Source organism: Pygoscelis adeliae, unplaced genomic scaffold, assembly GCF_000699105.1.
Source record: "Pygoscelis adeliae isolate BGI_AS28 unplaced genomic scaffold, ASM69910v1 Scaffold283, whole genome shotgun sequence".
Taxonomy (NCBI): domain Eukaryota; kingdom Metazoa; phylum Chordata; class Aves; order Sphenisciformes; family Spheniscidae; genus Pygoscelis; species Pygoscelis adeliae.
The window spans coordinates 172,694-199,464 of record NW_008824361.1 but is presented as its reverse complement, the minus strand read 5'-3'; positions in this window follow the sequence as shown (position 1 = coordinate 199,464).

The window sequence follows — 26,771 nt, the reverse complement described above, 5'->3', positions numbered from 1 at the left end:
TTGGTGCTCACCAGTGATGCTGCTGGGGATGTTTTCTCTGGAAACACGCTGGGATGGGGTTTTGCTGCATGAAAGGGAGCGTCTCCTGTTAGCTTTCAGCGCTAGAGCATGCTCCCATTGGGACGGATTTATCAGGCTGACACTTGAGATTTGTGACTTTGCACTTTCCTTTGGATATATTGACCACAAGGGTCTGCTGGGCTTCCTACAAATAAAACAAAAATAAGAGAGAGATGTTAAAAAGTCACTTTAGCTGATTCCAGCCCTTCAAAAAAGGGGTCTGTTCAAGAGGTGAAGGACTGGGTAGCTCATTTGGGTTATTTTAATTAATCCGTATCAGCATCCCCTTTATCCCTTATGACCTCCTGGCACCTCTCCATGGGGCGACCATGGCCAAGCTCCCCCAACCCATCCCATCCCAGGTCCCCATCACCTGCTTCATCTTCAGGCTGTGGTGACTTAGAACTGCATTTGCTCTTGGGTGTTATAGGGTTTATTGTTGTTTTTATTTTGGCCCTGAACTGGGAAGGAGAGAGGATGTTTGGGGAATTGTTTTCTGTTCAGTTTAATTAATTTTTAATCAGCTGACAGTAATGATTTGATACAGACAATCTTCCCCAACTGAGGTTAATCAGGACAGAGCAAACCTTTCACTTGGGTTATTTAGAGAGGCATTTTATAGAAATACTGTTAGAGAGGTTATTTAACCATATATTTGTTTTCATTGTGTACACAGCTTTTTCATGGGCTTCCCAGCATTTAATGCTGAGAGATTTTATTTATTTTTGTCATTTGGAGGGAATTCAGGCCTGCCAAAGGCCCGGGATGGATAGCCCTGGAGGCTGCAGTAATCTGTTCAGACCATCTGGGCTCCAGCTCCCAGAGCAGCCCCGGGGGGGCTGGAAAGCTTTAACAAGCCCCAGCCCCATCAGCCTGGAAAGCTGGGATTTTTTTGGAGATACGGTGATGGAGAGATACCTTAATGGGGATGTGCTGGCTGCCATCAGTCCCTGCAATGCAATGCTTCTCTGAGTGCAACATCTCCCTGGGGTGAGCAAGGTTTAGTCCCTGGGGTGCTGAGTTTTGCTCTGGTGGGTTGGTGATGGGTTGGGGGCAAAATTAGACCAGGAGATGGTGCCAGCCCCATGAAGCTTGAAATTTAAACCATGAAACAGCTGAATGGTCCAGCAACCAAGCTCCAGAGCAAAGCTTTCCAGCCGGTGGGGAGCAGTGAGCATCCATGCTGCCTCAAAAAACATGCTCCCTGGGGGCAGTGGGCGGCAAACCCAACCCCTAGATAGCAGCTGAGCAAATATTAATTTACTCCTACAGGTAGGGTCCTACATGAGTATTCCTAGGCCAGGTATACATAGAAACCCACTTGCCAGCAAAGCCCCCAGGGCTGATGCTTTGCAAGGAAATGCCAGTGCTATCGGCAGCAGTTCTTGACCCGCCGGAGATGCTCAGGGACCGGAGAGTGCCCAGGTGTGGGCAGCGCCTGCATGGGGCTACGCTCACTTTTGTTTTCATCTTGTTGCAAGGAGTAAAGCATCTGTCTGGAGACGGTAAATTATCCCCTCATCTGGTGTATAGCTAATGTAATTAAGCTACATTTAAAGACTCCCCAGGGTGCTCCCTTCTCAGCCCGGCAGTTTGCAGCATGCTTGCTCCTAACCACAGCTCGCCTAGCCCAGTGCATCCCAGCTTGTCCCTCTTGGGGGACCAGCATCCCTGGCTGCCGTTTGCAACTGGTTTACAATGGGGGGAGGGGGGGATAGTAAAAGCCATTCTGCCGGGTCCAGGTCCCAGCTGGGATGGATTATTTGCAGTCCACAGTCATCCAGGTGTAGTGAAAATCGTCCACTGTTAGGGGATGTGGGCTGCCAAGCAGCAGGATCAGACCCTCGCAAGAGGCTCTGTGGAAAATGGGGCCACCCCAGTTCAACCCCAGAATTATTTACTGACCTCGTCAAAAATTTCCAGCACCTCAAAGCTTGTAAAAACCTCTGTGCTCTACTGCCTATCATAATTCTGCGTTTTACAGCAGGGAAACCTGTGTTTCCTTTTAATTTATAAAAACTCCCAGATGTTCTGCCTCCAGATGTTCAGTGAGCAGGCTGGGCAGCACAAAAGCGCTAGCAAGAGCTTACTGGGGGTGTTATTTTAATCCCAAAGGTGCTTGCTGCCTGCTTTCTGCCAGCTCTTTGCTTTTATTTAGTAAAAAAAACAAGGTATCTGTTCAAGCTGGCAGCAGATAGTGGCAGCAAGGCAGCTCTCCGGCCGCTCGCTCGAGCAATCCCAGTTTATGCTTTTTAAGAGGCAACCTGTGGCTATGGATTAAAACCAAAAGCCAGGAGATCCAGTCTCCGTCCTTGTGCTGCTTTAAAGACATCTGACTATACCTTCCCAATTCTTCAGTCAAATCCTTCCCTTTGACCCCAAACGAGCTTAAATGTCCTGCCTCCCTGTGTTGTACTCAGCCTTCCCCACGCATTCGCTGAGGTGTGGACAGGGCATCGCTGGGTGCTTAAATGCTCTCCCAAAATCCCCATGAGAATGGCATGGCTGAGCAAGAGTGCCAGCTGTCCCCGTGCCCCTTGGGGAGGGCACTGCTCCATGGTTTGCACCGAGCTCAGCTCCATCAGGTGCCTTTACAAGCAGCGAAGGAAAGAAAGAATAGGAGAGGGATGCTAACTGCTTTGCCTCCCTTTCTCTGGTCTGCTTTAACCAAGCCAGAATTAGGAAAATCTCCCCCAAAATCTTCAGCATGGCCCTGGGGGCTGTTATCTCCCTGTACGCGGTGTGGCTGGATGGCAGCTTGCTCCCCCTTCGTTAGCTTTTAATCAGCTTTCCCCTCCCAGTGCTCCTCAGTGGCATCTTGGGGAGGGGTGCAGCAGCACGGGGTCACTCCCCTCACCCCTTTACTTATTTATATCTTTTATTTTTCCCTCTGAGCCGTATTCCCTCTTAGCATTGCTAAACCAGAGCACAAAATCTGATAAGCACAAGGTAGCACTTTTTTCCCCCTGTGGGATACATTATTTACAAAGCTTATCGATTGTGGGAAATAACCCAGGGGCATTCGAACATGAGCTACATCCCCTCTTACACCAGCGATGTTAATTACCTGTGAGCCGTTACAGCTCATCTGCTGCTGAGCATCGCCTGCAGACCGATAGGGTTTAGGGACACAAGGAAATAGCGCTCACAAGCTGTTGCATCACACCCTTTCCAGCAGCCTCCTGGAGCTGCTGGTAATGGGCATCGCTCTCACTTTAAACCCCATGTGCTGCATCAGTCATCCAAATTTGCCTGCCTTAGCTCCCAGCCGTCGCTCCAGCTCTGCCTTTCCCTGCCGCAGTAAAGAGCTCTTTAGTACCTTCTTTAGCATTTCCTTGCCTTGACAGTTCTTATAGGAAGTCATGAAGTCACCTCTCAATCTTCATGATTAGCTAAGCAGATCGAGCTCTCTAAATCCGGCAGTTTCCCCATCCTTGGGGAGTTTTGCAACTCTCTCTGTAACCACTCCAATCTTTCAACATCCTCTTGAGGAGCACGGGCACTGGACCCGCTGGCACAGTGCTGGTCCTCAGCTGCATCAGTGCTACATAGGGAATAAAATAGTACCCTACTCCTCTGTGGCACCCTAAATGATACCCTGCTCTTCCGTGGGTGCATTAAAGCTCTCCCTGTCCTTTTCTCACCACGTAGCTCTGTCGCTGCTCCAGGGATGGAAGAGCCCATCTCAGCACCAGTTTTAGACACGCAGTTTGCATCTTTAGTCCATGATATTTCATGCATGGGGGAAGGGCTGTGATTAGCTGATAAGATGTGGTCTACGATGCCCTGAGCATGCTGGATGAGCCAGGTGGGCTCCTTCAGGAACCACGCTGTACCCTGCATCGTTCCCATCAGATCAGGAGCAATGCGATGCTGCCAGACCCCAATAACCACGGAGCAAGGAGTGCATAGAGTCATTAAGGTTGGAAAAGACCTCTAAGATCATCGAATCCAACTGTCAACCCAACACCACCATGCCCACTAAACCATGTCCCTAAGCACCGCATCTACACGTCTTTTAAATACCTCCAGGGATGGGGACTCAACCACTTCCCTGGGCAGCCTGTTCCAATGTTTAACCACTCTTTCAGGAAAGACATTTTTCCTCACATCCAATCTAAACCTCCCCTGGCGCAACTTGAGGCCATTTCTTCTCGTCCTATCACTTGTTACTTGGGAGAAGAGACCGACACCGTAGAGAGCAATGAGGTCTCCCCTCAGCCTCCTTTTCTCCAGGCTAAACAACCCCAGTTCCCTCAGCCGCTCCTCAGAAGACTTGTTCTCCAGACCCCTCACCAGCCTTATTGCCCTTCTCTGGACACGCTCTAACACCTCGACGTCCTTCTTGTAGTGAGGGGCCCAAAACTGAACTATTCGAGGTGCAGCCTCACCAGTGCTGAGTACAGGGGCACGATCACTTCCCTACTCCTGCTGGCCACACTGTTTCTGATACAGGCCAGGACGCCATTGGCCTTCTTGGCTGCCTGGGCACACTGCAGCACTGGTGCAACCCACCCTATGCCAGCCGAGAGGCTTTCTCTCTCCTATTCGTGCTGATGAAAGAGCTGCCAAACACCACCTCTGAGTTACCAGGGTGGTTTCTGGAAGATGAAGGTGTTTTGGGGGGAGCACAGGCAGGTCTGGCAGCACAGCTGAAACCATAACACAGCAGACAAGGGGAGAGCAACACCGACAGGATGCGGTGCTCAGGGCTGGACTATGAGAATTTATGAAAGTTGGTACCTTTGCAACAAAAACACTTCTTCCACTAATATCACACATATTCTTTTTATTAAAAAGAATAAACAGTCCCTAGAGCCATTGTCCAACTCCAGGCATGGAAAATCAGAGAGGGTCAGGGATGCTCCTCCACGTAGACAGGAGAAGGGGCACCACTGGCTGGAGGAGGTGGTCGTGCCCGTCAGAGAAGCTGCAACGGAGATGAGTTGACGGATAATGGAAAGATAACGTCAGTAATTAGGGCTGCAACAGAGATTAAATTCTAGAATTGCAATGGAGGACAGTGATGGGGTAAAGGTACCTGCTTAGGGCTGGTGCAAATCAGTATAATATCACTGACCTGAGTCTCAGCTCACACACCCCTGTACCCATCCCAACTATGACACTTCAGGGAGAGGAGAATGGCCAATAAAGGAAGCAATAACAGCAAAAGATTATAAAAATGTAATGAAAAATAATTAAAATACAACCATTGGTATGGGGATAATTACAAATGCAGGCAAGGTGGCAGTAACTGCACTAGGCAATGAAGGCAATGAGTAGCACTGAGCAAGAAAGGCATGCTGCTGGTGATGGGACTGATGGAGACACCGACGTGTCTGGATGGAGACACAGATCTCAAAATTGTAATGGGAATAATTATGACTGTAATGGGGTGGTAATAAAGATAATGGAATCGTAATTGAGGAGGGGATGGCTGTAAAGGAGGAGGTGCAGATAACAGCCTTATAAAGGAGATTATAAGAAAGATAATGGATGGTAATGGAGTTGTTGTTAAAGGTAATGGAGTTATAATGAGGTGATGACTGTGGCAGGTAGAAGGGTTGGTTGGTTTAACGAGGACTATGATGCAGAGAGGACTCTGTTTCTAATTCATCATGACAGGCAGTGCTGTAGGTGACCATGAGGCTAATAATAACTGAAGGGGTCAGTCATTAAGACAAATGCAGCCACACAATGAGCACATCAGGAATGCAGTCCCTGGAGATGCAAGGTGGAGGTGCAGATCCTGGGGAAGGGGGATGGTGTGCTGCAGCACAAGGTACAAGGCAGAGGAGACTATAAAAAGAACTGTGACAAATGACCTGGGTAGGTCCCAAGAGGTTTGCTTTAGGGCATGGCTTCCCTTCAGGGTCTTGAACCCAGGAGACAGGGATAGGGCAGGGAAAAGCAGCTAATGGTGGCCACACTCCCCCAGTGAGGGCAGCCCATGGCAAGGATGAGGAGCCACTACGGCAGAGATGACAGTGATGGGGATAAGCTGATGACCATGGGGGGAATTAGCAAGGGCAGGGCTGGTCCTTGCAGCACTGGGCCAGACACACAAGTGAACACATCAACTTGCAGTGACATAGGCACTACCATAGGGGGACAATTCAGAAAGCAGTTGATGGCATCATGCATTGATGTTTTTGTTTTCACTTCTGTGCAATGCATCTGCTCTTCACCTCCTCCTGAAGCTTAGCCCAAGTTTCCCAACTCTTCCTGCAGAGCAGGTCGCCTTCCCACAGCTGCTTGCCACACAACACCAGCCAAGCCCTAGCCCAGCCACCACTGCTCCCTTATCCACAAACCCAGTTATCCTGTCAGAGAAGAAAATTAGATTGGTCTCACTTGACTTGTTCTTGACAAACCCATGTCAGTTGTTACTTTCTAACCTCGTTATCCTCCAGGTTCTTACAAATTGATTGCTTAATAACTTCTTGCATTGCTCCCTGTTTTGAAGCCTCTAACTCCTGGCATTGCCCTGCTGCAGCTCTCAGTCTGCCCTGGGCTCTCCTGCAGTGTTGGAGAAACCCTGAACGCTTCCAAGGTTGGGTTATCTCTGGAAGTATGCCCAGGGGGAATTTCAGCAGGCCCTGCCAACAGAAGCACACCTCACTGATCTAAATACCATGGAAGGTCTTCTCCCCCCTATCTGAGTTGGGCTCCTGCCTAGTATAATCATCCTGTCCTAATTAGCTGGGTGCAAGGGAAGCCTGAAACAAAGCCCATGCTGAATCCCTTCATTTTCCTCCTCCATTTAAGCAACGTGCTTGGGATTTCCTCAGCTCTCCTTCTCCCTCCTGTGCATTTACAAAAGGCTTTTGCGCAGCCTTTGAAAGGACAGCCCGCTGGAGCTTGTTCTGCGCCTTCTCATCTCCCACTTGTAGCTGCACAGCCGCTGCTCTGTTGTCCCCATCACCAGGTCTCTGGCCTCAGTTCCCCTTTTCTGCAACTCTTCTTTGGGTCTCAGGTCAACCAGGTCTCTGCACAGTCTTCCTCTTGTTCTTCTACATTAGGATGGGTTCTTGTGGTGCCCCTAATGCAGTCGCTTTAGGTAATTGCCAGCTTCCCTGCACTCTTTATCTCTTGGATTATCTTCCTTAGAAATGCTACCTACCGGTTCCCTGAGACTCTTGCTGCCCATTACTCTTACTCTGCTGTTCTCACTCCCTTTCTCTTGGCATTGTGGACTCCACTATTTTGTGACTTATTTCCTGAAATTACCTTCCACTTCTTTCAACCAGTCCTGCTCCATTAGCCCAAATCAAGCCCAAAATAGCAGCTTCTCCAGTAGCTTTCACCATCTTTGGAAATGAGATGTTGTGCTAACACACCCAGAGAACTGAATGGCTCTCCGAAGACATGTCAGTGGAGTTTAAGATGCCGTTACCACCACGTTGTACCGCACAGAGGTACCCTGGGTTTGAAGAGCCCCTCACACTCACTCACCTCCTTCTCATAACTCACATGAGATCTGCCCCACCACAGTTTCACTCCTTTTAAGTCACCCATGTTGAAGCAGCCTGTTCCCAGCCCCTTGTTAACCTTCAGGACAAGCGTGCACCGTTCTTGGTGCACTCCTTTCCTTCATTCCCAGCTTGCTCTTCTCCAGCAAGCCACACTGGGTCCCATTTATCCCATCAAGTGCCTGTAATGCTATTTAAGCCCTAGTCTGAGCAAGGTACTAAGACATCTACATCAGACTTTTTATTTGCCATGCTCAGGCACATGTGTACAGACACACTCACCTTGTTATTTGCTTCCTCATCCTTTTTCTGATCTCACCACCTATTTTTTTTTTCCCCTGCCATTTGTTGGCATTTCTTCTGTTCACCTGTGGATACATGACACCTCCTCACTTTGACAGCAAGCTGGCACGACCAAGTGCCTTTCCTTGTTAAGGGGATCCCAACCTCCCCACAGCGAGGACCCCCCATACATGTCAAATACTTCTGGTTCTGCCAATCCCCAACTCAACGACAGATGAGAGCGTTTCTTAACTCCTCACCCACATACCACCAAGATGGTGAGCCTGTCTCCACTAGCCTTTCCATCAGCCACCTCTTGGCTTGTTTCACCCAGAGCTCCCCAGAACTTTGGGATTCTGCCCCTGCTTCCAGGGGACAGGGTTTAATGGGTTTAAAGTACCATCTGCACATGCCCGAGAAGAAGAGGAGAAGGTGTCCTTCAAGTGCTCAAGCACCCGTGAAATAAATAGAAGAGCTAACAAGAAAAAAAATATATATATTAAGGAAAGGGTAGGAAAAAAATGGAAAAAGAAGAATGCAGGAGATTGCACTGGCCTCAGAGATAACCTAGGGATAATTTTATCACCAAAAGTCCATTTTCAGTCACAGATGGAACTTTTTAATCTCTTTCCCAACAGAAAACCATGAAGTCAAAATAACCTAACCCACCAAAGGACAAAGTAATTGCAAGTCCTTTCTCTCCTGGCTGGTCACCAAATCAAACTCTGCTAGATACAGGGGGGGAAAGTACACTACAATAGGTCTCCCACAGGGAAAACAGGGAACGAGGGTGAAGGATAGGAGGGGAAATTGGAAGAGAAACTTGGCCTGACTTCAGGATGAACTTGTGCACAGAGCCCTTAATGACTAACCAGCCATGGCTGCCCAGGGAAGTTGGTAGAAAAACGTCCCAGTTTTGTCATCACCCAAGGCTCCACCCCTGATAAACAACAAGTTGGAAAACCTGTGAGCACTGTCACATGATAAAAATCAAGGAAGGCAATGGAGCCTTGAAGAGAAACTGTAATAGTTGACTTTCACATGCCGTTGCTTGGGAGGCTTGTACTGGGAAGACGTCCCTCATGTCCAGCTGGCCAGGAAGCTCAGAAGGAGTTTGCACGAGGATTTCATGGGTTCAGGATATCTGCTGGTCATTTTGAAACAGAGCTGCTTACAGCTGCCTGATGTAGGAGGAAAGCCTGAAAAAAAGCCAGAGCAGAGGAAAAAAAAAAAATGCAAAACCCATGCTAGTGCATGGGAAGGCACCAGTGACACAGAGCTGGAAAGGATCAATGCCTTGTCCACCAGCCTTAATATAAAGCATTTAAGCCATTTGGAGCCTGCTTTCCCACAGAGCTCTCTGCTCGGACAGCCTTTAAGTGCTGCAACAATATTATCCACACTGAGAAATGCCTGGGGTTGAGGTCTCCCGCCAGCCCAGGTCCCCACCTTTGCAGATGAGTGGCTGTGATTTCCTTCGGGGATGGCAGGATAGAGACAAAGAACAAAAGTAAAGGCTGAGGGAATTAAAACAAACAAAAAAAAGCATCTGACCTGATGCTGGCTGCCAGAGGGAGACTCGGAGCAGTACTTCCCTTCCTAGTTAAGGGAAACCCCACGGAGTAAGGGCTGAACTCTCCTTTCGCTCTCTGTCACCTGCTTTTCACTAAGTTCCCAGTCTGGTGCCTTCAGAGCCTCTGGGCAGCAGCCAAAGCGTTTTTAGATGCCCGAGTGTCAGTGTACGTGGTTCAAGCTCCCTGAGAAACTGTACCCTGTGAGAAAATCCTACAGGATGCAATAGCAATGCAGCTAACAGAGTTACCCTGAAACCTGCAGGATTTAATAGCTCAAGATGCTCTTTCTAATAGTGTTTTTAACAATCCAATATGGGGGGGTTTATGGCAGGGAGAATTATTCTTGCTCTTTCATAGAACGTGATCCACAAAAACCTTAAGAAAGCCATTTTCTATTAACCTCTGTATTGCTTTCGGGGGGGGGCAAAAAAAGCCAGGAAATGTAACTCAAATTATGTTTCCCCAAAGTTATTGTTTCTCTTCAATTCTTAGTTTAAGTCTTGCAAGGATTTGCGAGTTGGACTCTCCACTCCTGGTATCTGTGGTTGTTCAGTTTGGAATAAAATTCAGGTATGTCACAGCCAAGGAGTGGGAGCTCACAGGTCTTGCCGGGACCCAGCTTTGGGCTGAATTCAAATGTACAGGTTCCAGTCCAGGGTTTACCAGAAAAACTAACAAAGGGGGTTTTCACAGCCATTGCTGTGTTGTCCAAGTAGTGACAGATCCTGACTGGGTGTTTTATAAAAAAAGTCATAAGCAGTTGGCATCCATGTAAAAATTGGGAGTCAAACCATCTCCTATGGGAACAGGCTGCTGCAAGCCCTGGTGCTCCTTTCCCTTCACCTTTGGGGATGACTATGCCAAAGCCATCAGTGACTATGTTGCCTCCACGCCAATTTGTTGCTGGTATCATAGAAATTAAAGATTTGCTTTTTTCAACCCAGAGGAGGTACACTCAACCACTGTAGAGTTTCCATGATGGGCATTGCTCAGTCTGCATGTGCGTGGATGTGTGTGTTCACTCCTCCCCCAGGACATAAGTTTTCACTCCATCTACACATCCAAAATGTTGAAGTTTGATTTCTTGTGAACTCTTGAGCCATTCAGAGCTATGGGATCTGCCTGGGAGAGCTGGGATGAAGTGCTTGGAGGAGGAGAAGGAAAAAGGGGGTCCTCTGATCCAAAAGAGGAGTCCTACAGAGATGGGGCTGCCTCATCCAGGTTCTGCAGCATCACAGGTCCCCTCATGGGGAGTGGAATGGTGGCATACGTGGTAGGGGACACTTGGCTATTAGGTTTGACATCTCTTGCTTGAAGCTGCTCAGTGGGATTAAAGCTGAGCACACACACACCAGTCACTCACACTCACCTTCCAAGGGATGCTTCTTTGCAGCCTCCTCACTTAAGAACATAAAATAGATGTCGCAGTGAGGTCCTGGGGACTTGGCACACTCCCACCAGCACCATGACCAGCCTGCAGCACCAAGCAGAGGTGCTGCTGTGCCAGCACCCTGCCCGCAGCTGGTGTGAGCAGGGTGGAGACACCACAGAAGCTGGTTTTGGTGCAGTCAAGGCATCCTTGCTGCCCTTGGCCACTTCTGCTTTCAGAGAACATGATTTTCCCTGAAAATGGTGCAAAGCACCAGTGAGACGCAGGGGCTGCAGGGTGCCCATCGCTGCCAGGATGTACCCTACACGCAGCTGGCAGAAGAAGTTGTCTTCTCCAAACTCTGCTTTTGAGCTTAGGACCATGACATCATCTCCCACAGCAGACTGAAACACCAGGGCAGCGCAGCATTGGATTCATAAACTGTTTCGCCTGGGCATCAGCCCAGTCTGAGTCAGTCTTCGGGCAAGTGGCAGCAGCTCCGACGTTGCACCATCAGGGTTGGGTCTAAAATTGAAATCAGAAAGAAAAAAAAATATATAAGATATTTTCATCCCCAGGCATGTCCCAGAGCCTGCTAGAGGATGCAGCTCTCTTTTCCACTTAATCCCAAAGTCCAGGAGGTTGGGAATGCAGCTCTGGATTGAACACACTGGGCATGCAGCAACATCAACTGCCTCCCACAGCAGACAGGGAGCTCCCCATGATGCTGTGTCCTTCCCTCATTTTTAGGGGGGGGAAAGAAATTAAGCAAAGGAAGCATCCAAAAGGCCATGCTAAGTCCCAGGTAACCAGTACATAGGGCTGCAACTGCCATGCTGTAAATCCTCACCCACATCCCTCAGCTTTCATGTCACTTGCTGCCTCCTTCACAGGCTCAGCCGTGCTCTCTGGAGCAGTATATTTGGGTAATTTATCCTCCCCTGGTAAGCTCAGCTCACGGGCAGCATCTGGCTCTCTGCAAAGGTCACTCTGCTTTCTTAGCATCAGTCCTCCAGCCAGGTTTGGCAGCAGGACACCAAGACCCATCAAAAACCCAGCTTTGCAGCAGTTTCTCCTCCCTCCCCTTAGATAGCGTAAGGTTACTTGGAAAACAAGTTATCCTGAAACACAGCTTGAGAGATTTCCTTAAAAATAAATATTCAGGCTTCAGGGCCATTTTCCAACTACAACCATACAAAGTTGACTTCATGCAGGTTTGCGAGCTGTCTTGATATGCCCCAGTTTGCCTTTGCCAACCAACACATTACTCCAGCAGCCAGACCTGGACCAAAGCCAGGAGCTGGAGCAGCGCCTGCAGGATGCTCCACTGCCCTCGACAGAGCTCACAGACCTGCTGCTCGCAAGCAGATTTGCTCCTTTACTGTCTTACTTTGTCCCAGGTCCCATTTTTCTGTGGATTTTGCAATATCAGATAGTCCCTTCCAGAAGCCACAGTACTGCCTCCCAGCCCCGGGAAACAGGGACTTCCACAACCAATACATTTTTATGGATATTTAAGATTTGATTTAAGCTCCTGCTGTCACAGCAAATAGAAAAAATATTTAACATGCCAAGGAAGGCTGACATGAAATGCAGAGAAGTTTTCATCACCTATACCAAAAAACCATGCTAACAGGAACATAACTACAGACCTGAAGCAGACAGCCGGAGGTGTGCGAGCAAGCAGAGCCACCGGATAAGTGTCAGATGAACAGATCCCATCAGCATCAGCACTTTTTACTTAAGTATTTCAGGCTTCCCAAACTGGCAAGGACACTTCTTTTTAAACACAGCTCAACTTAAACTCACATTTTCTTACGGTGGAAAGTGCTCAGCAAGACCATGAGCAGGTCTGCCGCAGGACGGATGGACCCACCATGGGTGCACCTGTGGTGATGGTCCAATGTTGAAGTATTTCCAGAGTCAGGCAACAAGTCATCATCTCTCCCATGTCTCCGAAGCCTGTGTACGTCTCACACAGCCATAAATCAATTTCCAGGCTTTTTCAGAATTGGATTCATAACACCAAAGCCTTGGGTCACATGTATTCAAGTGCTCCATGGGAATTCAAAGGTCGCTGAAGTGCTTTTTGAAAAATATTACTTAAGCTCCTCAGGAAGGCAGGTACTTCAGTGGGGGCTCTATCAGGTTTATAATCACGTACAGAAGCATTATCCCATGGTTTAAGTGTAGCAAAAATGCAAAACATGATATCCAGCAAGGGAAAACAGAGTTTGTTGAGTTGCTGATGTGGTTCTAAGGTAATTCAGGGAAAGGGAGCATTGCAGCTCAGCAGGGGGAGGGAAGTTCCCTCTCTGGGTGTCCAGCAGCTTCTCCCATCCAGATGCACTGCATCCAGCTGGAATGAGACCTCTCTTCCAGCACTAACAGCCACACTCAGCACTTCCCAGGGCAATCATCCAGGCAAACCACGCAGAAGAAGCCTAAGATTATGTTTGCCTAATTTGCTCAGGGCAGAGGTTTCCAGTGTCTCCAGTAACCCCAGTTGGAGACAGCCCTGTTGCACTGGGAGCGGAGCAGCATCAGGTGCAGAGCACTGACTGACTCCCCACTGCCTGTAGGACACACATTGTCCCCGTCCCCACAGTTACACTGCATCCTGAGATGCTTTTCAGAGGCGCTCCCACCTTCACTGTCTGGCCAGCTCTTATGGGAGGAGTTTTCACTCAAACCCAGCAAACACATAACAGAGCAGCTTTGTATAAAAATAAATAAATAAAAAACCCCTCAGAAGACCATTATAAAAACCTTACACCCACTGGATAACCCTGGCTACAGTTGTGCCAGCTCAGGACTCTGCACTCTAGTGACTTTGGGAATCACTGATTTGCTTGCAAATTCTCAAAACCAGAACAAATCTTTGATTTTTCTTTAAATAGATAAATAAAAAGGTTGTGCCTCTTGGCTTTGGCAAACGAAGAGCATCTTACTGCACTCAACTGTTCCTCTAAATTTTGTTTAGATCATATCAAAGTCTGTACGCTCCAAAGCGCCCGTGTTTAGGGGGACAGAAAGACTCTCACGTCACCAAGGAGGAGCAGAAAAGCCTGCGATAGGCACTGGCACAATCAGCTGCAGGAGCAGCACAGAGGAGATATAAAAGCACCCTGAGAGACAGAGCATCAGCTGGGCACACAATGAAGTCCTGGCATGAACCAAGACCCCCTCAAAACCACCAACAGGAAACGTGGGGTAGCAAGACAGGTGAAGTGATGAGACCTTCCCACCCTATCTTCTCCCATCCCGTGCTTGACAGCCAGCTCTGAGGAACTTAAGATGGGATGTTTATTTTTAAATGACATCCTTCTCAGGGCATGAAGATTTAAAGAAAATACTTGAATCACCTCCAGACACGTCTTTCCTTAAGATTAACTGCTATGCCCTTTTAGCATCCCAACTTTGCATAGAGAAACAGGGGTCCACCACATATCAAAAAATGGAGCATATATACATAACTTTATATATATGTAAACTTTATATATATATAATGTATAAAACCCCCACGAAATACGGAAGACAACACAGGGCACAGTATTGTGGAGAAGGGGGCACAGCAGAAACCCAACACAACAAACACACCTGAATTCCAGAGCACAGGACACAGTGGATCAATGAACTTCCTCCTCCAAGGCTCCCACCAAGGCAATGCTCATACTTCTCAGAGGCCATCAGATGACAGACAGCAGCATGCTAATGAATATACTGGAACAAGACAGAAGTGGCATTCCAGGGTCCACTGGCACTTCTTCTGCCAGAGGCAGAAAGCACCTCTGAAAAGCATTCTGCAAAAGGCAACGCTCCCATGGGCACCCCACCAAACTTGGGATGCTCCTCTTGGAAGCTCAGTCCTTACAAAAAGAGTCAGCTCCCTTCCTTCTCCTTCTTACCCACATGTCCTATCTGCCTAGAGCATCACCAATCACAGACACTCATTGTCCTCTAAACACCACAAAATCTCCCAGCCCCTGCATTTACCAAAGATGCTTTGCCCCTGACCTGATCTCAGCTGACATAAATGAGCACAGAAGTCAATAGAGCCACATGGTCTTAAAGGAGTTGATCAGCCAGCCTAATTACTTGTGGCTCGTACCACCCCTTGCAATTAGCTATCTCACCTGTGAGAGCTGCAGCAGCTTTAGAAAGGAGAAACATAGGGTGAAGAAGATGGAATTTCAAAATAATTATTAGCAATGCTTGGCATTTCTTTGGTTTCTCCAGACCAGCCAAGGCAGGCATGTATCTAGCAGACTAGATGCCCTGCCAGGAAATTTAATCATGTAAGAGAATGATTATAATGACTTGCAATCAGAAAACCTTCCATCAGAGCATCTTGCAGCACTATACGAGCAGCAATGAGTGAAAGCCCCTCTGCAAGGCACACCAGGACACCATAGGCTAAACACCAACCATGCCTTGGCTTTAGGGTGTCCATCTATCTAGGCGGGAGAAGGTCTGAGATGAGTACAGGCAGTCCTGGCTCCCTGTCTGCCCCTGGCCACATGGATTTGGCACCAATGGCTCAGGCCAGGGAGGCAATTCGTGATAAAAGCCCAGAACCTGGCAGCAGAGCTCATCATGTCCATGTGCTGCATGAAAAGCAACATTTTTTTCCCCAAAAGCCCTACAAATCAAAATTAGTAGACAAAAATATATTGACTCATAGAATCGTTTAGGTTGGAAAAGACCTTTAAGATCATCGAATCCAACCTAGCACTGCCAAGTCCACCACTAAACTATGTCCCTAAGCACCACCTCTGCACGTCTTTTAAATACCTCCAGGGATGGGGACTCAACCACTTCCCTGGGCAGCCTGTTCCAATGCTTGACAACCCTTTCGGTGAAGAAATTTTTCCTAATATCCTAATAAAACCTCCCCTGGTGCAACTTGAGGCCATTTTCTCTTGTCCTATCACTTGTTACTTGGGAGAAGAGACCGACCCCCACCTCGCTACAACCTCCTTTCAGGTAGTTGTAGAGAGCGATGAGGTCTCCCCTCAGCCTCCTTTTCTCCAGGCTAAACAACCCCAGTTCCCTCAGCCGCTCCTCAGAAGACTTGTTCTCCAGACCCTTCACCAGCCTTATTGCTCTTCTCTGGACACGCTCCAGCACCTCGATGTCCTTCTTGTAGTGAGGGGCCCAAAACTGAACACAGTATTCAAGGTGCAGCCTCACCAGTGCCGAGTACAGGGGCACGATCACTTCCCTACTCCTGCTGGCCACACTATTTCTGAAGGCCAGGATGCTATTGGCCTTCTTGGCCACCTGGGCAACATGTGAAGCCGCTATTGATCTTCCAGCCAACTTTTGCGTTAAAAGAACATTCTTTTCCACTTACTTCACTTATAAAAGAAGATGAGGTATCAGAGAAATCATAGCTCAATTTTACCTCCTAGGGACCAGCCAAACACCGCGTTAGAGGTGGGCAAGGCCAGCCAGATAGGAAGAGGACCCACCCAAATTTCAGACCAGATTGTAAAATTAATCTTTTTCCATAGTTTTGGCAGTGGAGTTGTCTCTGTCACCTGCCCAGCTAAGCACATGTCTGAGGGGTCTGTTACAAGACTTTCTGTTTTCATTTCTCATATGCATTTTAGTAGAGTATTTTGGACTTCGTGGTAGAGAAGCACTCCATAGATAATCCCACCAGAGTAAGAGGACTTTGGGTTATTAAATATCTATCTAGAGTGGAAAATTAGATTGGCATCTCTGCACAGAAGTGAATTTCCACCAGCTCATGGCACTATTCATTAGGCTGTCATCTCAGCATTTCATAGGGAGATAGCCCTACATTATCCCCATTTTTCAAAGGACATAAGCAGCATTGGCAGCAGTGAGAGGTATCTAGGATGAAACAGCACGGCCAGGGTCAGGGTGGGGATTAAACACCTGACTGCTGCTGCCCACCCTACCTGCTCAGCTGCACCAAATGAATGAATTATATCCCAAAAGGTAAAACAATCATTCCAAAATGGAAATAGCTGTGCCAGAATATAAACCTGCTTGAAAGCCTCACTGTGACCTCCTCCAGGAGAATCCCCTAACCCATTGCAAGATCCAACTGGAGACATTGTACACATGTGCAAGTGTTGGGATGTTATCTTGTCATTGTCCCCCTCTCAAAGAGGACCACTCTGAAATGTCAGTGGATCTGCCCCTTGCAGCAAGGAACCACCCAAGGCTGTTCCCAGGTGGGATCCTGCCTTGCCAGTTAAGGTGAACAGAGTTTCTTCTGCTGTTTCCCACTCATTTTCCCATGCAGAGCTTCTTGCACAGATCTCCCAGAGGCTTCAACCCCTGAGTCTTTCTCCTGCTGCAACACTTTGAACTTCAGCAGAACCACAGCGGTCTGACCAGTCCTACCATGATGCATCTCAAGCCTTCCCAGCTGGTGGCTTCACCAGCAGTCTTCCAGGGTTGCCCAGTTTCCAGACCCAGCAAACAGCCCCATCCTCTGCAGTGCTATCCTCCCTGTCCTGCTCAGCAGTCACAGCTTGGCGTTACAGGTAGCAGAGGCACTACAGTGCCTAATGCTTCTGATTTTGAAGGGAAAATTGCAATTGCATAGCCCTCATTGCATGGCCCATTACAGGCTGGTGGTGTGTGAGAGAAGCCCGGGAGTGACCGGGTGCAGCCATATACCAAGACATCTCTCTGAACACTGTCCTATTTGCTCTGTTTAAGGTGTGTGAGAAGCAGGCTGTGTCCATCTCAATTAGCAGGTTGAGTTTGCCTCATTTGACAGGGCTGTCCTGCTTTCAGCAAGGCATCAAGGGGCATTTGCTCCTCACTTTCTGCAGGAATAGGATGCAGCCAACAATTCCTTGCTTTCAAATTACTGTGCTCCAACTCTGCAAATATTTTTGGCTATTTCCCATCTTCCCACAGTGCTGCAATTGCTGCCCAAGTGACCTTATTTCTTGGTTCAGCAAGCCCTACTCAGATGGCCACAACATGTTATTTATCATTATTTATCTCTCCGTTTGATCAGAAGTGGAGGAGGGCAGCAAAGGCAGGCAAGAAAGTGTGTTTCAACTGACTGTGGTTAATTTTGGCTTAGAAATTATAAGAGTCTCAGAAATACAAGGTGCTGAGCCAGCCTTCTAGGACACTGGGGACCATGGGAGTCAACCCAAAGATGAATTTTGACCCATTCATGAAAGGGGTTATATCACATCACTGCCTGTCACAGGACTGAAGGGGTCTCCTTCATCCTGAGTCTTACATCTCCACGCAGTTCTTCAGCATAAAAAAACCAGCCTTAAAATTGATTTTAAGTGCTCATTTGTGAACTGTTTAACCCCAACACTTACAATACTAGTGGGAGAACTAAAGTGAGCAAAATCAAGCTCTAGCTTAAAAAACATCACAAATCAGTGGGCTTGCTTCCAAGCTCCTGCGCCCTGCACCAGCTCCAGGCTCAATGAAATTATGTTATGCATTTATAGCCACTCCTTAATGAAGTGCTTACCTATTATAGGGCAATAAAAACCCATCCTGACTCAGATCTTCAGCTGGTGCAAGCCCACATTGAGTACAGCTAATTTCCCTTCCCAAGGATCTTGTTTTTCCCTGCAATAAAAACGCCGAGGCTCTTTCTAGTTCTTCCACAGGGATGTAAAATGGGGAGAGACACGGGTTTTCCCACTCACCTTCATTAATATGGTAGCCCAGGTCTTCCTCTAAAGTCCAACAGAAGCAAATCTATTTTTAACCAAATCACTCCAATAGAAATGTTCAAAGCCTGCCATAAAAATTATTAAAGAGCATTATCTCTGGTGTGCCTAGATTAAAGACATTTTATATACCTCCAGTGGCACTGGGGGATCTGTGCAGGCACCCAGCCAGCTCCTCAGACCCAGAAGTCTGGGTGATGGGTTGGGTTGCCACACCACGATGGCTGTTAGGGTCAAAGGGACGGCAAATTGGGGAGGTGAGGCAATGCAACCGCCTCACTTCACGCTGTTGTTACAGCAGCATGGGATCGCAAAGGGAAATCCTCGCTCCCAGTGCTGTGCAGGGATAAACCAGGGCTGATTTCATAGAATCATAGAATCATTCATAGCATCATTAAGGTTGGAAGAGACCTATAAGATCATCGAGTCCAACCATCAACCCAACAACACCATGCCCACTAAACCATGTCCCTAAGCGCCGCATCTACACGTCTTTTAAATACTTCCAGGGATGGGGACTCAACCACTTCCCTGGGCAGCCTGTTCCAATGTTTAACCACTCTTTCAGGAAAGAAATTTTTCTTCACATCCAATCTAAACCTCCCCTGGCACAATTTGAGGCCATTTCCTCTTGTCCTATCGCTAGTTACTTGGGAGAAGAGACCGACACCCACCTCGCTACAACCTCCTTTCAGGTAGTTGTAGAGAGCGATGAGGTCTCCCCTCAGCCTCCTTTTCTCCAGGCTAAACAACCCCAGCTCCCTCAGCTGCTCCTCATAAGACTTGTTCTCCAGACCCCTCACCAGCCTCGTTGCCCTTCTCTGGACACACTCTAACACCTCGACGTCCTTCTTGTAGTGAGGGGCCCAAAACTGAACACAGTATTCGAGGTGCAGCCTCACCAGTGCCAAGTACAGGGGCACAATCACTTCCCTACTCCTGCTGGCCACACTATTTCTGATACAGGCCAGGATGCCGTTGGCCTTCTTGGCCGCCTGGGCACACTGCCGGCTCATGTTCAGCCGGCTGTCGACCAACACCCCCAGGTCCTTTTCCGCCAGGCAGCTTTCCAGCCACTCTTCCCCAAGCCTGTAGCGCTGCATGGGGTTGTTGTGGCCGAAGTGCAGGACCCGGCACTTGGCCTTGTTGAATCTCATACAGTTAGCTGGTCGTCTCCAAGGTCCCATCTTTCCTGGGGGACCCCACCCATGAGTGATGCCCCATGCTCCTTGGAAAGCGTGCTTGAAGCCAAAAAAGAGATTTCAGAGGAGGACTCCCCCTTACCAGGGGAGGGAGGAGGGAGGTGGTCTTGGGGTGGGGAAGCCACATCTCCAGCATCAGGCTGGACCGGGGCTGGCAAGTAGGTCAGGGTGCAGCATCCTGGTATTGGGGCGGCTGGTACCCACATGCCCACCCAGGGCTAAACATCTCTTCTCAGCCACATGTCCATGGCATGCGTTAACTCCAGGAGTTTTCCTAAACGCTGTGCCCCCAGCGTTTCTCTTTCCTCCTGCAGTGCCTGGAAACGCCGCCCCCACTCCATACACACACACATAGCTCATCAGAAGTGAGAAAAGCCCCAGATTAACCTATCTGACACAACAGAGCCTGTCACTGCCTGCCCTGCCTTCCCCACCACGCGAGTGAGTGCCCGTCATCCCATTCACTGCCTAGAAGGAGGAATACATCCAGAATGTGTCAAACCCAGGCGGCTGCCTGGGTTGGAAAAAAGCAGTTATTACTGCAAACATACATTATTTATCAAATGAAGTCTCTGCAGCAGGACTACAGTTCATTTCTCTGCTCCAGTTTGCTCGCGCTCTCTTTGGCTGTCTTTTTGATGGGAGATGATAGAAAACATCTGCAGGGTCCTTGCGGTCGCCACCACAAGGCTGTCCCCTCCCAAGGAGACCTGCAGGTCCTCAAATTGGACCTGGGACAAGCTTTGCCCAAGCAAAACCACCCTCTAGCAACAGTCAGCTCCACCGTGGCAGCTTTGCTACAGCCCCAAATCTATTGCACAAGTATCTGCTGCTGCTCTGAATATTCAGGGGAAATTACAATGGGAAGGCAAGTAGAAAGTATCAATTTTTGGAGGGTTCAAACAGCACGATCCCTGCTGCTACCTGCCAGGTTGCATATGAGTGTAAATCAGCTGTAACACATGGTTTAGTTTGAGCAATATATTAAAAAGCAAGAAAAATCTGAATTTTTCCAGTACAAGGGTTATAAAGCAGGTGGGGAAAAGCCACAGCGTGTACGACCTCATGATCACATCAGCTCTGCTTCACCTCTGTGGTGTAAAAATACACGTGCGGGAGGAAAATGAACAGAAAAACACACCAGATGAGCGTTTCTTTTCCATTCCCCCAACTTCAAGTTAGGGTATAAATGACTAGGCAAACTGAAAAGCAAGTTTTAAAAAATGTGCTCATTTGACTTCAGCAGGTGGTTTTGCTTTCAAGGCTTCAAGACCAAAGTAAACCGAGTTCCTGGGTGCCCCTGCTCAGGTTTCCCAGGGGAAAATGCCACAATCCCCTAATTATGGTAAAAGAAAGCTGTGATAATAGCAGGGATTTTCCTCTCCCAGTCCACAGCACTGTTATCCATTTCACGGTCGTGCTGGCAGCATGCAGTGATTATATGGGGCAATGGAGGTTGCGGCACATCCGATTTCTTCAACGTGACTTTGCACTTCGTTGCACGCTCCTTCATCTTCATCAAGCCGTACGCTCCATCCGCGCTGGGGGTAATGAGTGGAGGTGTTTTGGCGACAGAGCATCCCAAGCTGGGTTGTTTGCATCCGCCTCGGCTGAGCCCTGAGGACATCCGGGTTGACTCGTAGACTCTAATGCAACATGACAGCCAAGCATCAGCTACACAAGCACGAGGACTTGCTGCCGGCACCCGAGCTGTGCGCTGGGAGCAAATGGTGTGCTCGGGTGCTCGAGAGTGATCCGAGAGTTATCCGAGAGTGATCCAAATTCCACTGGTTACAGACTGTGGGTTCGCAGTGTAATTTAGGTGGGATGAATTAGCCATGGAAGCTCTCACGCTTGGTCTTCTCCATGCTGGAGGATGAGTGGGTACCCCACCACTCGATACTGCCTTACCCTGACGTCTGCAAGCCTCTGCCCATGCATGGATGGACGGAAAAGAGGGAAAATGGGAAAGGATGGCAAAGCTGTGGCTGTTGGAGAGGGAGAGGGAGGTTTGACACTACTGGGTGGCAACACCTCTGCAGCACTGTACGTGCGGTGTCCACATCATGCCCGCATTCGGCTGGGTTCTACATTACCCTCCAAAATTAATTACCGGTGCCCCTGCTGAAGACAAAAATGAAATCATATTTATTTTTGCACTTACATTCCAGTTGCCATGTAATTAAGCGCTCCCACGTAATTAAAGAGGATTTAGAGGGTGTTCACGCCCTGCAATGCTCCGTAATTACAGTTAATTCCTCCTTTACGGCTTCCGAGCATCTCTGGCAGAGCTCTGGGAGCCAGCGGGGCAGGCAGAGCAGACGTCGTGGGGCTCAGAAACGGGGTGCACAGCTTTAGCACTCAAGGGTAGCACCTCAGAAAGGCCTGGCTCCATCCCAAAATCTTTCTTTAGAAATTGAATCTCTCCCCAGGCATGGGGCAGAAGCGATGCCTCCAGGAGCATCGTTATGGGCAAACAGTGACTCAGTGGTCAAAAACTGGCTGGACGGCCGGGCCCAGAGAGTTGTGGTAAATGGAGTTCAATCCAGTTGGCGGCCGGTCACGAGCGGTGTTCCCCAGGGCTCAGTATTGGGGCCAGTTCTGTTTAATATCTTTATCAATGATCTGGATGAGGGGATCGAGTGCACCCTCAGTAAGTTTGCAGACGACACCAAGTTGGGCGGCAGTGTTGATCTGCTCGAGGGTAGGAAGGCTCTGCAGAGGGACCTGGACAGGCTGGATCGATGGGCCAAGGCCAACTGTATGAGATTCAACAAGGCCAAGTGCCGGGTCCTACACTTCGGCCACAACAACCCCATGCAGCGCTACAGGCTTGGGGAAGAGTGGCTGGAAAGCTGCCTGGCGGAAAAGGACCTGGGGGTGTTGGTCGACAGCCGGCTGAACATGAGCCGGCAGTGTGCCCAGGCGGCCAAGAAGGCCAACGGCATCCTGGCCTGTATCAGAAATAGTGTGGCCAGCAGGAGCAGGGAAGTGATCGTGCCCCTGTACTCGGCACTGGTGCGGCCGCACCTCGAATACTGTGTTCAGTTTTGGGACCCTCACTACAAGAAGGATGTTGAGATGTTGGAACGTGTCCAGAGAAGGGCAACGAGGCTGGTGAGGGGTCTGGAGAACAAGTCTTATGAGGAGCGGCTGAGGGAGCTGGGGTTGTTTAGCCTGGAGAAAAGGAGGCTGAGGGGAGACCTCATTGCTCTCTACAACTACCTGAAAGGAGGTTGTAGCGAGGTGGGGGTCGGTCTCTTCTCCCAAGTAACTGGCGAAAGGACGAGAGGAAATGGCCTCAAGTTGCTCCAGGGGAGGTTTAGATTGGATGTAAGGAAAAATTTCTTTCCTGAAAGAGTGGTTAAACATTGGAACAGGCTGCCCAGGGAAGTGGTTGAGTCACCATCCCTGGAAGTATTTAAAAGACGTGTAGATGAGGCGCTTAGGGACATGGTTTAGTGGGCATGGTGGTGTTGGGTTGACGGTTGGACTCGATGATCTTGGAGGTCTCTTCCAACCTTAATGATTCTATGATTCTATGATTCTAGGGGAGAGCAGCAGAAGCCATCCCAGCCTCTGCCCTCCTTTCACCAGCTCTCCTTGGTGAAACTGCTTTAACGCCCAGAGATGCTGCATAAGGATAAAATAAACCCTTCTGCAATGTACAGACCCACTGAGGGGGGGGGCTTATTTCATAACTGAGTGTGAATAATTATATGGTGTGAAGTGCTGGACGTGATGCCCTTTCATGGGCAGGGAGTCCCAAGGGATGGGGTTGTCCAAGCAGCAGGGCAGCCGAGGCCATCTCCAACAGACATCAAGTATTAGTGCTCAGAGGGACAGGCTACCAAATACTCACCTGCCACAACTCGAATCACACATCCAGCCTCATAAGTAGGTATGGAATAGCTCAGTCTTAGCAGCCAGTGACTCCCATTAGGAGCTGGGAGTTCAGGCACCACGGGACCAGGGTGTCATGTACGGACCCAGAAGGGAGCAGGTCACCCTCCTGCAGGACATTGGACACCATGGGTCTTTATATTCGTGTTAAAGGACGGAGGAAAGCGTCTAACCATGAGCCATGATGTGCTGCACCGTGGGCTCGCAGCCTGCGCCTGTATCTCAGCATCGCCCATGGAGCACTGGGGCCAGTCACAGCAAAGAGGTACGGGCAGCAGCCAGGCCACCTTCCCAAGCCCACTTCTAAAAGCTTTCATTACAAAGTTAGGCATCCACCTTGGCTTTCATTGCAAAATTAGGTGCCCACCTTTGCAAGTCAGTCACATGAATGAATTTAGCACCAAGCAAGTGTTTTTTGCGATTCAGGAACAGTGGCTTGGACGAGGGAGCTGGTAACGTACCTGCTGCTGCCTGTAAATATATATAAATGAAGACAATCAATGCAATAATTTGCTCAGTAAAATGCTGGAATGGGCTCAGATTAGAGCCAGCACCCTTGCAAAAATGAGACTCACCCCGGTGACTCCCTGGGCTTCACAGGGGAGCAGGCGGGAGGCAGCAGTCAAATGAGACGATGTGAAGTCAGACCCACCAGATCCAGACTTTACCTGTTAATGGGAAAATGAAAGGAGATTCCCCCCGAAACCTTTGTGCTAAGCCACTGCCTGCTTTCCTGTGGGAGCTTTTAGAGGCTATTGATATATGCTGTGGCAATTCAATAGAAGAATATGTAATGAAAGAAAGATATAACATAGGCTGCAATCACAGAGGCGTGCATGAATTATTAAGCCGGCAGAATTTACAGTCAGTTGGGGGAACTATAGATTTCTTCCTCCACATATAGTTAGGGAACACTGGTAAAAGCATCAAAGTATTTCATGCTTAAAGATGTAATTAGTCAGTGGGGTGAAAATTGTTCCCTCTCTGAAGGCTGTTTGGTGGCAGTGTGAAATTACTTGGTCAGGTTTCTTCAGCATGGTGCAGTTATTGGTGCTGGTCATCAGCTCTGGTCCCATGGGTCCATAGGGTCTGGCTTTCAATTAAACGATCTCGGGCTGAGGTCCAACATTACAGGGGACATGATGCTTCGCTCCTCTAAGCTTTCCACCTCCTTTAATTCCCCCAAAAGCCCACAGCAGGCTGGATTTAGAGGGGACACAAGGATTGCAGGTAGGCAGAGGGTGCAGAAGGAGTTGATCAGGGAGAGGACTACATTTGTTTGCACATGGCAAGGACCTTCACTCTGCCATGAAGCCCAGGGAACTAATGAAATGAAAACCTTTTTAAGCAGATAAATTGCATATCATTAGGTTAGTAATAACTGGGAGCCAGTGCTCTTCCCCCCCTGGAAAATTGCAGGAGGGAATCAGGTCTGCAGGACATGCTGCATCTCTACATCCACTCAGGAGGGTCCTACTGGTGCAAATTAGCCTCGCAATGCCAAATTTGCAGCAGTTTCAAGCTGCCAAGGAGCTGACCCAATTATTTTTACTAATTCTCAGCCACTGATGCAACGCAAGTGCTTTCTGGTGAGATGGGCAAATCACAAGAGTTTCTCGCCAGATCACGAAGCAAAGCAAAAGCAAGGCGTGCCACCTTCCATGCACATGTCCTCACCTGCCATGGCTGGAGGACTGTGGCACCCAACAGCAATTTCAATGTAGAGCCAATAATGATGCTGATGCATGGGAGTGATGAGTTGCTCTAAACCAGAGAGTGCTGCAGCCTCTCTTGGGAGGTCTGAAAAAAAACAGGGTTGAGCTTCAGAGCTTTCAGTCCACCTTGTTTTCCCAGCTGTGTGGTCACCTTGGGATGGAAAGCATATGGCTGGGAAGCCAACCAGGGACACCATGGAGCCGAATTTCCTTCCCTATTAACCTGGTGAGCAGAAGGAAAGCTTGCAGGGACTGCATCTCACTGTAACATGGAGCAGGCACCATCTGCACTGAGTGCTCGGTATCTCCAGCGTGGTTTGGGGAGTCTTGAAAGCCATCCAGGACAGGTTTTTTTGGCTTATAGGAAAAGTCCAACACACTTTTTGACATAAAAGCCCAAATAATACGCTCAGAGGCTTCCTACCTGCTTCATGCACCACCATGTGCTGGGCTTGTTCCCACCATTAGCAGCAGCCAGGAGCAAATTCATCACAGCGGTCCAGCTCCTGCCAGCCGAGCTCTGGCAGGGAACACATCACAGCTCCAATCAGCCAGCCCCAACATGGCTCGGGGACCGCTGGGTGTTAGCTAATATCTGCCTGCTCCTGCCACGCTGAGGAAGAAGGCAGCAAACTCCATTTCTTGATGGTCTGTTGGTCAACATTAAGGATGTGTCCCAGTCCAAACTCCAAATAAATCTGATTTTTCCAGTTTGCCATCTGCACCAAAAAGCAGGACTTGTGGTTTATCTGGTGTTCAGGAAAAGAAAATGCAATAAATGCATATAAATATGTATATCTACACATATATATCTATGTGCTCTGGGTAGCTTAAAATATTTCTCACCCAAAACAAAACGTTCACTTTGTTTTCACATCTTTAGTTACTTTAAAAACATTTTAATACACAATATCTGGCTGGAGAAGGAAATGCTTTAATTTTTCAAGCATCTTTCCAGGCAGCGTTGGGGGTATTTTTTTAACCAAAGCAATTCACCAAAACTGGCACAAAAATATAAACGTTGGACCATCCAAATATTAAATTATCTCCAGCATTTTGCTGGAGATAAAACTGCTGGCATCAACCCCATTGTGCGGATCTGATGTGTGACAGGCACCCCTGTGCCTGTCCCGCAGCAGCCCCTGGGGAACAGTTTGCATTTGCTGCATTGATATTGCTAAGCAATAAAAAAGGGGGTGCAGATTCTGCTGGGGGACATGGCGCTGCATTCTGGGTGATGCTGCCCCCCCCAAAAATGCTGCCACAACATTAATGACTTTCCTGGCACAGCTGCTCCAAGCACCACCGCACGCAGGTTCCCTTCTGCATTCCCAGCACCATTTGCTTGCACAAATACAGCCCATCAGCAAAATGTAAAAATAGCCAAAAATATATAATTAGGGTGGATAAATTGTGGATTTACTAAGAGTTTTCTATTTCTTCCTTCACTGGCCCATAAGACACAAGCCCTGGATGGAGAGAGGCCTTTTGGGAGGGAAA